At 50.0% G+C, this 12,568-nt stretch overlaps 2 protein-coding genes across 2 annotated transcripts in view; one reads left to right on the top strand and one right to left on the bottom strand.

Moving 5' to 3' along the window:
- Positions 1-12,568, top strand: part of LOC126541799 (uncharacterized) — a 484,065-nt gene that overhangs the window by 181,132 nt on the left and 290,365 nt on the right. The window lies entirely within an intron of this gene.
- The window catches only part of LOC126541800 (unconventional myosin-Ie-like), a 364,609-nt gene that overhangs the window by 321,097 nt on the left and 30,944 nt on the right, over positions 1-12,568 (bottom strand). The gene's annotated exons all lie outside the window — the stretch shown is intronic.

The following is a 12,568-nucleotide window of genomic DNA, read 5'->3' as shown; positions in this document are numbered from 1 at the left end:
TCACCTAAAATGGTGAGAGGTTCATTGAAGAGCGACGCGTAACCAGTGCATTCATGGCGCGGCTCGATATAGCGTTGGCGTGAAAAGCGTTCACTGAAAAGCGGCACATACTCAGTGCATTTGTGGCGCCAATTGCTAAAGCATCGGGTTGCTGTCCTTGAGGAACCCTTGTGACGTATGTTCGATTCCACTCAGCATGAGATAAACTAAAAGGATCCTCTTGGTCATTGTAGAGCGGCGAATTTCGAGTGGTACGTATACCTAGTTATCTATAGGTTGGCGTCAGAGACGTTCACTGAAGAGCGGCACATATCTACTGGCCATTGGAGCACCTACCCAGTGCTCCAAGTCGGCGTCAAAGATCTTCATTTAACAGCGGTACCTACACAGTCCCGCGTCTACAGTCATCCATGCAGCCGTGGAAGAGGTTCGTTGTATAGGGGCACGTACGTACACATTGCCACATGCATATTCAGCGACCCAAGTTGTGCCGACGGTTGGTTTCGAACCCTGTTCCCTCAACATAGAAGCCGATGCGCTACCATTCGAGCTAGAAGTACGCACTGACCAAGGTAGGCGGGAAAGCGGTTGGATAGAAACATGCATACGCAGATACTTGGCCCCCAGAAAGTGCGTGAAGTGCCCTATGAATGATAAGGCATTAAACGTCTGCCATCTGATTTCCCTAAAGCTGTCCGAATTGCATGCCTCCAACCTTTGTATGATGGGGCAGTCACACAACATGTGCTCAAATGAAAGCGATTAACAAATGAAGACAGCTATATAGCACAGCGCAGGGGTCATCTGTCGGGGTCCAAGACACATGGCCTAAAAGAAAGAGAGCGACTACACATCGTATATTACAATGCGCATATAGGTGTACAGCAACGAAAGGTTTATGGATCGTGGGAGTCGACGACGACAATCTCGTGATTGCGATTAACACTATTGAAGAGGTCGGCATTAACTATCGTCAGTCTGCCACCGTGCGGCGTTTATTATTGATTACGCGATATCGCAAACGCGCTACGTGACAGCGTTCCAGTCTCTATGAGCGCGCCGAGCAAATAGAATGTATTCGCTCCCTCCTTGAGATAAAACAAACTGGAAGGCTCGCCGTAAAATTAAAACCGTGCAGCGTTACGGGCAAAACGCAAGGCCACAGAGGAGGGAAACGGATTGGGCGACAATTACGCGTACATTGGCCAAAACTGCACGCCCTTCGAGAATGCCTAGTGGAAGTGCCTTGAAACTTGGGCGAGGCTTCCCAGACGACGCTCGTGGTCACAGAGTGCAAGACCTCGTTGTATAATCAGTCCGGCCAGCCTTTGCAGCGCGCCTTCGGGCGCGCCAGTGTCTCATTAGTCTACGATCACGCTTCCGCGGTTTTCGCATGCTGGCAATTCGCGTGGAACGAGGTCAGAAACTAAAGCTACGTCGCCAAAGCCAGTAATTGTACGGCAGTGAGCCCTTAACTACTCTGGCAATCGTGACCGGCCTCCTTCTGCCAATGCATCGTGTATCTCTCGATTACACGATATAGTATGTGGCGCATGAAATCCTGCGCGGCTTTACAAATGCACGGATCTTTCTTTTTATTTCTGTCGAACCTGTTACGCTCGGCGTCAAATGAGACATTTTTCGGAGCGACATGCGGAAAGACTTTCGCGAGATTCTGCCAGAGAGTGATCTGGAGCTTATAGTTGTAGCCTCTATAATAATGAACGTATTCTACATTTAGCAACGAATACACCTGTGAGGAATGTATCAGCTCTTTCTTTATTATTATGAACATCATTTACGACTCACGTACTTCGGAGATTTCATTCTTTGCTGTGTGAAATTAAGAAAAATATTAATGGGAGCCATAGCAATTTCTTTTAGGTACAACTACTGCTCGGCAAGCACCCAGCCACATTAGTTCTCTAGGCTTTACAAATAACATAGTCGGTAGAGCACCGACATCGAAAGCGAGACCTTGAGAATTCGGCGACTGCTTCCCTCCTTGCCTTTGCTTAATTACTCGTAAACTGGGAACGGATTTCGTGAAAGGATCGCGCTTTACTTCCACAATCATTTCTTCTTGAATGCTTCAACAGTCCTACTACAACACACAGTGCTGTTCCTACACCAAATCATACCAAACGCACAGTTTTCATTCAGAAGCAAGCTTTACTGACTGGGCACTCATCACCCCAAGCTCGTGTTAGCGCATCCTCTATTAACGCTCACTGAAATGGACTACACGCGCAGCAGTGTACGAGTGCGCCCCGCCTACACGAGTTGTTCTTCCAGAGCATTAAACCCGGTCGACCCAGTTTTTGCTGCAAGAGAGTGCAAAAAGAAAAAAAAGAAAGAAAGAAAGAAAGAAAGAAAGAAAGAAAGAAAGAAAGAAAGGAAAAGAACGTCTCGCAAAGGCAGCTGCCGCCGCATAGTGCGACATTGTGACGTGCTTGGCGTGCTCCCGAGACGTACAGCCCCCGTCCTGTACTAGGGAACGACAGACACGGAGATCGTCTCCTTCTCGTACTCTTCTCCATCTCACTCCAGGCTGGGCGGACGAAGCCAGTCGTACAAAACCACTTTCTCTCCATTCGTCGCATCCTAGGCCCTGCATAGCGATGTTCCGCGCGTATGCGTTCTTCTTGTTTCGCCTTGTACTGTCGCTCTGTACTGAGAACGGTGCGGGTATCCTTACACAGCACGAGCGCCAGGATCGCGCACCGAGCGGCAAGACGAGACAGAAAGATAAAGCACGGTCGACGCGGAAAAGGCAGAATCGTTCGAGTACGTCGGGCAATTTGTCTCCGAGAGTCTTGAGTCGCGTGCGCACAAAGAGGCGCATATGCAAACTGACTTGTGAACGCTTTCCTTCTCTTTCTTCTTATTTTGTTATTTCTTTCCTTCTCTCTCTCTTTCTCGGAGCACCATTCGTCTCTGCCGCAGTCGCTGCTTGCCTTGCTGCTTGCCGCCGCTGGCGGCGTGCGTTTTTCTTCTTCGACCGCAGTGCCTCGAAGTTTTTTTTCTTCGAATCCGACCCTGAAAGCTTCTGCCGAGTCTGCGCGTAGGCGACGTCGGACGCAACAAAGCGAGTTCTCGAAGAACGACAGGTGCAAGGTGCAACGCAGGTGACGCTCCCTAAACAAGCGTGGGCGAAGCGCGCGTAGAAGCTTGCGCACTGTCCCGCGTGGGCTGGGGGAGAGGAGTCCGTGCAGCGCATCAAGAAAAGAGCCCAAGGGCTCGAGCGTTGCAATATCAGCGGAGCAGTGCACTCGGTTAATGTGGGCGAAAGAGGCGGCGGTGGGTGCGAGAGTGATGCGAGCGGTCGTCGCTCTCGTTTCTTTCGAGGCGCGAAAGTCGGTAGAAAAGAGAGAGAAAAAAAAAGATTGCGGGTTTCTTACGCTTGACGAGCTCCTGCCTTTTTGTTCTGTACTTGTACTTCTTGGTTTAGGCTGGGCCACGACTTCATGCGGAAATGAAGTGTTGCGCTTAATGCGTGGGTGAGCGAGTTTGACGAGTGTCTCCTTATACTGTAACTACTACTGTTGTAAGTTTTTCTCGCACTTTCGCAGGGAGACAGCGCGATACTGAATGCTACCGAGTCGGACTGCAGAGGCATTCAGCGGCTTTGTCGGGTCACCCGTGGTAGGTTGGCTAAGTAAACGAAGCTCAGCCATGCTAGCTCCTTAGTCACAGTATATCGCTGAGCTTCGAGCTCGGACTCGCGTCAGCTCGGGATCGCCCGCACTCACTAAGGCACAGACTCCACAGCCCCTTGGTTTCACTCGGTCTCACACTCGTACGTCAGTATGAAAATGAGCCAGTGGGCTTATGAGTGCGGCGACCCGTGAAATCGCGTACACATGTACCCTGTACTGAAAAAATAGGATGTTACGTAGGGCCCTAAGCGTATAGGATATGAGGCTTTAAAAAAAAAGTAGGAGTGCCAGGATATGAAACCAATATTACATATACTTTGTCGTAAGGTGCTTGTAATATCTAAGCCTACATATCGATAGCTTGTTATGCGAATCAGTACGAACTTCGTAATTATCAATCTTCAACTGAAGCTCCTTCACAACTCATAGTTCAAGAGCTTACATCATGGCAAAAACAAAACAAAAACAAAAGATAAGTAAGCAGACTAACGTAATCGCTAAGCATGAAATAAAGCGGTGGTCCTTGTTTATTAATATTGCCTAAAAACAAAAATATATTTTAAGGACACTTTAGTGGAGCCATAATTTATCTTTACTACACCATAAAAGAACCTACTCATGCTTTCTTTGTTTGAAAATAATTCAGTGGTCATGCGTTGACAGGTCCGAGGACTAACACAAACCTAATGTTCAGAGCAAGCGCCTTAGCACGGTCACAAAGTCCGGGACCCTACCCTAGGCTTTGTTTCGATAGCACACGCGAATTGAATGTAAATGAAACAGCACCTCTGGCTATTCCACTTCTTTGTCACTCGTAAAAGCACGCTGTTTTCGAACGCCAGCTAAACCTGTCTTTAAGCTATTTAAATGTTTTCTGTTGCACGAGTGCGAAAATTTTAGGTGGACTTTTAGGCGCTAAACGGTTTTCCTGCGCACACTTTTCGTACCGTGCGCGCTCTCCAGGGCACGGTGAATTCTCTCAAGTCGCGGCTCCACTCTCTTTCTTTCTCACTATCCCAACCTTTCCTTCCCCACGTGCAAAGAAGCCAAATGTACACAAGTTCGGTAAACCTCCTTGCCTTTCCCTCCATTTTATTTGTCCACATCTCTGTCGTGTGCATTGAAAGCTCACAAGGCGGTAGCCGAAATCAGTTGAAACGCCTCGAAATGTTTGCAATCGCCAAACATTATGTGGGTTCGTGAAAAACTGGGGTAGAGCTGTCTCTGTTCCGAAGGCTTGCGATGACTAAGAGAGCGCAATAGCTTATTTATGTATGACGCGGTTATATAATACAAATAGGTGTTCCACGGTGCCCGTTATTACGTAACAAGCGACAGGTGCTACGCAGATGTATAGCGCCATAACGAACAACGTATGGGCCTTATACGCTGTTGTAATCGTACCGCTGGCACGAGTTGTTGGGGTCTCGGTTCTGACGCCCGTTATTGCCAATGGGTCGCAAGCCCCAAGGGTAGCGTTGGCCTGGCGGCCTGGGGCACTGGAAGCATCCGAAGGTCCCGGCAAAGCATGAGAAGACTGGTAACAGAACAACTGGTTTATTCTAACATAGCAAAAGAGCGGCCGGTCAGGTCGACCGAAGTGGAGAGACGGGAGAGTACGTAACTCAACAGTACAAATCGGAGCCTCTCCCCTGGCGTCCGGGGGCAGCTGCTCTTATACTCTCGGCGTCGCGGTCCAAAAAGGAAGGAGGGAAGGTCACGGGATGAAGGTCACGGGACGGCGCAGCAGGGGCCCACGACGGCGCGAGCGGTTGAGCCGAGAGACCCCCAGGCCCCTCATTCGGGGAACTCCGCTCCCCGGCTGCCGCGCTTTGACAAGCGAGGGCACACACACACACACGCACACACGAAGACACGTGGCACTGAAACACGCCTGGACACGCTTGGCGGGTAGGCGTTGCGGCGTCGTTGAACGGGCCAAAATGTCCGCCGCTTTGAACAAAGCCCCGGCGTCCGTTGCATCCGCGCCGGCATTACCGCGTGTTGTAGGCGAAACGTAACAGACCGCCCCGCCGGGGGAAGGAGATCCCGATGGTCAGGGGACTGCATCCGCTGTCCGGAGGGATGTCGCTCGATGATGCCCATAACCGAAGTCGGGCGTCCTTTGGCGTTTCTTGAGCGCAGTGCACAGAGAAGGCCTCGTTCTCACGTTCAGGTGCACACAGGAGACTGCAAAGTGACTTCGGGAGAGTTGACATTTTTGTTCTCGTTTCCGGCAAGCGTTAGAACCACGCCAAAAGTCAACCGCTCAGTCAGCAAGCACGGCACAACCCTCACTAAGCCCTGCCAGGCTCTTTCCCCTTTTTTTACTGCTGCCTAGTTCCTTACAGTAGTTTAGCAGCACTCAGAACGCGTCCACAAATCGAAAAATTGCACTAGAAAGCACATCATCACTTTGAAACACTACACAAAAGCAATAAGTTAAAAAAAAATCCTGCCTCAGGAAGAAAAACATCAGTAACAAGCAATTTTGAGGCTGATTCCCACGTTAGGGGCTTCGACTTAAGCCATCGGCGTTACCGTTGAGACTCCCCTTTTTGTAACGCACCTCAAAGGAATATTGTTGCAAAGCGAGGCTCCAGCGCAGGAGGCGGCCATTTTTGGGAGAGATGGTCTGCAGCCATTGGAGAGGGCAGTGATCCGTTTCAATGATAAACCTCGAGCCAGCTAGGTAACATGACAATTTCTGAACGGCCCACACGATACACGCACACTCTTTCTCGGTGGCGCTATACGCCTGCTCACGACTCGTCAGCTTACGACTAGCATACAGGACGGGGTGTTCTACTTCTCCATTTTCCCGTTGGCACAGTACAACGCCCATGCCTCGCTCACTAGCATCACACTGAACAACGAACCCTTTTGTGTAGTCGGGCGATCGTAGCACAGGCTGGCTTGTTAGGGCGCTCTTTAGGGCGCTAAAAGCTCTTTCCTTCGTCTCATCCCAGACGACTGTTTGCGGCTCTGTCTTTCTTAGAGCATCCGTCAAGGGAGCCGCGATATCAGAGTACCTGGGGATGTACCTCTGATAGTAGCCGGCGACACCTAAGAACGACCGAATATCGGTCTTCGTGCGCGGTTGCGGGAAGTCTCGCACAGCGGCCACTTTTATTTCCGAGGGGCGGCGACGACCCCAACCAATCACGTGTCCGAGGTAGACAACCTCGGCCTGTGCTAACTGGCACTTGGGAGCCTTGACTGTCAAGCCCGCATCGCGCAGGCGGGTTAGCACTGCCCGCAAGTGCGCCATATGTTCCGGCCAGGATGCGGAGAATATCGCTACGTCGTCTAGATACGGTAAAGCGAATTCTTGCTGTCCCCGCAATACTTTATCCATGAGGCTTGAAAAGCAGTATGGCGCGTTCTTCAAACCAAAACTCAAAACTTTAGGACGGAATGTCCCCATTGGTGAAATGAATGCCGCATACCTACTAGCCTCTTCTGTAAGTGGAACCTGCCAATAACCCCTGACAAGATCTAGGGTGGAAATAAACTGAGCGCTACTCACTCTCTCAAGGCGCTCCTCGATGTTAGGGATCGGATAAATTTGATCCTTAGTGATGGAATTAAGCCTGCGGTAGTCGACGCAAGGACGAGGTTCCTTGCCCGGTACCTCAACTAAAATCAAAGGGGAGGTATAATCACTCTCACCCGCTTCAATAACACCGAGCTGTAGCATTTTCTTTACCTCAGCCTCCATAATATCGCTCTGGCGGGGTGACACCCGGTACGCCTTGGATCGTACTGGCTCTGGGGAGGTAAGTTCTATGTCATGAGTAAGGACAGAAGTCCTACCAGGCCTCTCAGAGAATAGACCTTGAAACTCTTGTAAGAGCTGGTGTAGTTCTGTTTTCTGCTCAGGCGACAGCGATGCTTTACTTATTAAGTCACTAATGACTTGATCGGTGTCTTTCCTGTTTGTCACTGAGCCTAGTCCCGGAAGCTCGACCGGAAGCTCTTCTAACTTTCCCGCATCGGGAATTTCCTCTCCAGTATCTGGTGCCTTTAACGCTACAGGCTCAATTTTATCCCGTTCGGGCGTGCCCTGAATACCAGCTTGCTGCGCCTCTGACCCTTTTTCATCGTTCAACAACGTCGGCCCCGCAACTACCGCCTTTGCAGCGAGCTCCCGAACCTTCGATCTGGTTAAGGCCTGAACGCTAGCCTCACCAAACAAAAGCCCCTTCTCGCGCAGGAGGTGATCGGACCTGTTTGAAAATAGGTACGGGTACTGGGGGGGCAGCATAGATGACACTGCGGCCTCCGTCTCAAGTGCCCCGAAAGGTCCTTCAATAAGCACTTTTGCTACCGGCAGACACACGCTACGAGCTTCCACTGCTTGCTTGATCCATGCGCACTCGCCCGTGAACATATCGGGTTCTACGTAAGAGGGGTGAACTACATCCATTGTAGCTGCGGAATCGCGAAGCACTCGGCACTCTTTCCCGTTCACGAGGAGGTCTCGCATGTAAGGCTCGAGAAGCTTCATGTTCTCGTCAGTGCTGCATATAGACAAAAACACGACTTGTGTTTTTGTTTCTGGACACTGCGCCGAAAAGTGACCCGGCTTCTGGCACGTATAACAAACGCGCGCTTGCCTCATCTCGAACCGCTTTCTGCGTTCGGCTTCGGTTGCCGCCGTCTCCTTACGTTCGGTCGGACTGCTTTCACTCGCATCCGCACTACGTGTGTCCCCCTTTGCTCTCATGGGCGTGAACTTTGGCCTCTCAAACTTGGAGCCAAATTCACCCTTTTGACCGTCCTTAGCTCCACGAGCCCGACGCGTCACAAACTCCTCGGCTCACTCAGCGGCTCTAGCCACCGTACTAACGTCTGGCCTATCCAAGACCCAGTACCGCACGTTCTCAGGTAACCGACTATAAAACTGTTCTAGCCCGAAACACTGCAGAACTTTCTCGTGGTCACCAAACGCTTTCTCTTCTTTGAGCCACTCCTGCATGTTTGACATAAGCCTGTACGCAAACTCTGTATATGACTCACTTTTGCCTTTCTCATTTTCCCGAAACTTCCGACGGAACGCCTCCGCTGACAGCCGGTACTTTTTTAGCAGACTCGATTTCACTTTGTCGAAATCCTCTGCCTCCTCTCTCTCCAAGCGAGCGACTACGTCGGCCGCCTCGCCGGGAAGCAAAGTGAGCAAGCGCTGTGGCCACGTTTCCCGAGAGAACCCCTGCTTCTCGCACGTTCGCTCAAAGTTAACCAGGAACAAACCAATGTCCTCTCCAAGCTTAAACGGCCGCATCAGGTCAGTCATTTTGAACAATACTCGTTCTCCTGCACCGTGTGCCTGACTTCCATTACGAGCGCGTTCCATCTCTACCTCGAGACGCTTCATTTCCAAAGCGTGTTCGCGCTCTTCTTTTTCTTTCTGTTCTTTTCGTTTACGCTCATCTTTCTCTTTCTGTTCTTTTCGTTCACGCTCATCTTTCTCTTTCTGTTCTTTAAGTTCAAGCTCCTGTTTCTCTTTTTGCTCTTTAAGTTCACGCTCCCTCTCCTCAATGGTCTCAAGGCATTCCGACAGCTCGTCATCCTCAGCTTCTAACTCAAGAATAGCCCTTAGCAGTTCTGGTTTTCTGAGTTTGTCTGAGACATCCAGACCCAACTCTCTTGCAAGCTCCAGCAATTTCGGTTTGCGCAACGACTTCAAATCCATGGCTGCTCTGAATGCTGCTTTCTCTACTGCCTACTATTGTCTTGCCGCAAACTAACCCGGTAGCAACGACAACCACAATTACCAGCTCTGTTTCTGACACTAACAAAAGCCTGGCAAAACTCAGAAGAAGAAAGTCCCGCACTCACCAAACCTCGCAGCCAAGAATTCCGCGCAGTCGTTCCGCTGCAGGCAACCAGTCATCACACAGGGCTCGTTGCGCTGCTCCCGGATGGTCGTTGAGCTGCTCAGCATACAGTCAACCGCATCTCTTCGCTGCTGGCCTCCGTTGTCGCGATCTCACCGCTGGCAACCAGATGTTGTAATCGTACCGCTGGCACGAGTTGTTGGGGTCTCGGTTCTGACGCCCGTTATTGCCAATGGGTCGCAAGCCCCAAGGGTAGCGTTGGCCTGGCGGCCTGGGGCACTGGAAGCATCCGAAGGTCCCGGCAAAGCATGAGAAGACTGGTAACAGAACAACTGGTTTATTCTAACATAGCAAAAGAGCGGCCGGTCAGGTCGACCGAAGTGGAGAGACGGGAGAGTACGTAACTCAACAGTACAAATCGGAGCCTCTCCCCTGGCGTCCGGGGGCAGCTGCTCTTATACTCTCGGCGTCGCGGTCCAAAAAGGAAGGAGGGAAGGTCACGGGATGAAGGTCACGGGACGGCGCAGCAGGGGCCCACGACGGCGCGAGCGGTTGAGCCGAGAGACCCCCAGGCCCCTCATTCGGGGAACTCCGCTCCCCGGCTGCCGCGCTTTGACAAGCGAGGGCACACACACACACACGCACACACGAAGACACGTGGCACTGAAACACGCCTGGACACGCTTGGCGGGTAGGCGTTGCGGCGTCGTTGAACGGGCCAAAATGTCCGCCGCTTTGAACAAAGCCCCGGCGTCCGTTGCATCCGCGCCGGCATTACCGCGTGTTGTAGGCGAAACGTAACAACGCGGTTCCAGGAAGCCACTACCTGCCAGCACAAACATCCGGCAGTGCGTTCACTTGTCCGTCGCCCCTTATACGAGCTCGAGGTACTGCCAGTGAGGGATCGAGGAGTCAGTGCTGATAGATTTTCCTATCAATTACAGTATCGTTGAGGGCAGCTCTGCATAGGCAAACAGGATATTTCACCGTCTTTTCGAATCAATGCCTCGCCGAGACATAAGCCACGCTTTCTTCATCCCTTCCTCCCCTACGCAACTCTCAACCATTGCCGTGCAACCCAAATTAGGGAAAATCGCTTCCGTTACTCTCTCTCTCTCTCTCTCTCTCTCTCTCTCTCTCTCTCTCTCTCTCTATCTATCTATCTATCTATCTATCTATCTATCTATCTATCTATCTATCTATCTATCTATCTATCTATCTATCTATCTATCTATCTATCTATCTATCTATCTATCTATCTATCTATCTATCTATCTATCTATCTATCTATACCTCTCTCTATTCTTTATTTTTAGGCACCCCTGTATGCATCCTATATTTAGCATATACATAATCGCGTCAGTGCTCTTCACCTGAGCTAAGTATAAAGTGTTATGTAGACGTACCGTCGTCTTCTTAGATATTTCTCGCCGCTTGTCTGTTGTTGCACTGAGCATGTCACGCTGGTCTACCTAATTTGTCGTAATTCGACAGCGTTGTAATAAATTTAGCTAAAATCGAAATGAAGGCAGAGGATGTTGCTGGGGATAGGAGAGCCCTGAAACACAGGCCACCAAAAAGCCTGTTCTCATTCTGTAAAGAACAGCTGCTTGATTACATTCACTTTATCAACCTGCACTTAAGTGAATCCTCCCCTAACTTACTTTTTCCTTTTATTATTATCTTCTGTTTTTGCTCCGGCGGACAAAGCGCGTAGCGAAAGCTTGAGCAGGTGGACGAACAGACGAATAAATCGTCCATGCTCTCTGTACACTCGCATTAGATAGATGCACATGCTTTTCCTCAGTTGCCCAAAGTGCTTATACCATATCGAAATAATGGGGTAGGCACACTCCATGAATGGAGACGCGCTCCCTGCACGAAACAACGAACTATCTTGTCCGACGCAGTCACCTACCAACGAAGTGCCACGCATCCTGCTTCCCACGCTTATCCTCCTAAATAAAGCTCCCCGTCTGCTGTCCTGGTCGCAAGTCATACTGTCGCAACGCTACTTGACAAGAGTAGCCTCTACTGATTATGTATACCTTATAGAGAAAGAAATTCCCGATTACGCAAGTTGGGAAATAACGAATCCGTGTCTGTTACCATGAGCGCACGCGAGAGAGAAAAATCGTTTCTGTCCAACAGCACCCGCTGCCACACTTATATAACAGGAACGATACGGTCGCCCGCAAGAGAAATCACAGTTTTGTTGCAGATTCAAAATAAGTACGCTGTAGCGACTGGATTCCTTTACCGCGCACTCTTGAACTGTTCGCGCAGCATCTGTCGCGGTGGTCTCGGAATGCATGCCTCCATAATAAACGGTCGCCTCGCAGTATCAACAGAGAAAACACGCTCAGCTACTTCCAGTAACAACGCCAGCAGCCACTGGTGTGTAGAACAGTAGATGTATAAAACGCGAGAAGAATCAATTCCCCCGATGTGATCGATGGTTGCAAGAAAAAAAAAAAAAAAGATTGCTTCCCTTATGTTTGTTCCGGACGCTCCGTATTTTCGGTCAGGCCTCCCTGCCACGAAGCAAATCTAAAGCTGAGGCAGAGGTAAAGGACGGCGGAGGAGTAAATAATAAACCGTCCGTTCTGGAAGCAACATCTTTCGTTTGCTGCGATCGATCTGTACTTTTCAGTCTTACGCTCTCTAAACCGGTATGAGTGCCAAAGAAAACAATATAGCCCAGAGAACGATCACGTTTTCAGGGAACCGTGATTGCTGGAGATAGGAGCCTACATTCACGAACGCGCGTCACAATTTTATCAGACGCTTGCGCGCGCCTTCATATTTCTCTAGAATAAATAAAATCACTGTGTACGTCGTTTCTTCTTTTCCTTAGAATAACATGCTACTCTGCCGTAATGTTACATGGTCCCATCATTGATTTCGTCCAGGCTATAGAGAAACGCGACCTGAAAACGAATATAGGTAAAAGATAGGAAGCTAATAGGGAAAATTAACGCTCACGGTCAATAATATATACATACTTTTATGTAATTACATTATTATTTTGTCCAAGGAAGTCCGTACCACAATATCCGATGGAACATT

The sequence above is a fragment of the Dermacentor andersoni genome, chromosome 2 (genome assembly GCF_023375885.2).
Source record: "Dermacentor andersoni chromosome 2, qqDerAnde1_hic_scaffold, whole genome shotgun sequence".
In the NCBI taxonomy this organism is placed as follows: domain Eukaryota; kingdom Metazoa; phylum Arthropoda; class Arachnida; order Ixodida; family Ixodidae; genus Dermacentor; species Dermacentor andersoni.
This window is presented reverse-complemented; position numbering and strand designations above follow the sequence as displayed.